The sequence below is a fragment of the Antrostomus carolinensis genome, unplaced genomic scaffold (assembly GCF_000700745.2).
Source record: "Antrostomus carolinensis isolate BGI_N321 unplaced genomic scaffold, ASM70074v2 scaffold36587, whole genome shotgun sequence".
Taxonomy (NCBI): domain Eukaryota; kingdom Metazoa; phylum Chordata; class Aves; order Caprimulgiformes; family Caprimulgidae; genus Antrostomus; species Antrostomus carolinensis.
The window spans coordinates 5,950-6,253 of record NW_010330167.1 but is presented as its reverse complement, the minus strand read 5'-3'; the positions used below and the strand labels follow the sequence as shown (position 1 = coordinate 6,253).

The following is a 304-nucleotide window of genomic DNA, read 5'->3' as shown; positions in this document are numbered from 1 at the left end:
CCCTGTGCCCCCCTCGCAGCTCTTCACAAGCCGAGCAAAACTGCTGGGGAGGTGCAGGGCAGCGTGGCCAGGAGCTCTCTGTGCCCGAGGCTCTGCCTGTCGCCATCCTGTCTGCGGCTCTGAAAGTCCCACTGCCCTGGGCTTGGGCAGAGCCCTCCTGGGAGCAGGGTGAAACTGGAGCAGGACGGTCCCTGCTGTGGGGAGCAGGTGTGGTTAGCCAGAGCCCTGTCTGGTGCTGCCAGCTGGCAGGAGCTCCTTGCTGCAGAACATCTCGCTGCAAGCAGCGTGTTGTGAGAGTGTTTTA

The 304-nt window shown here is 63.5% G+C and overlaps 1 protein-coding gene across 1 annotated transcript in view; it reads left to right on the top strand.

Annotated features, from left to right (window-relative positions):
- LOC104528744 (pro-cathepsin H) overlaps positions 1-304 on the top strand; it is a gene marked incomplete at its 5' end in the record, with an annotated part of 6,250 nt that overhangs the window by 316 nt on the left and 5,630 nt on the right. The window lies entirely within an intron of this gene.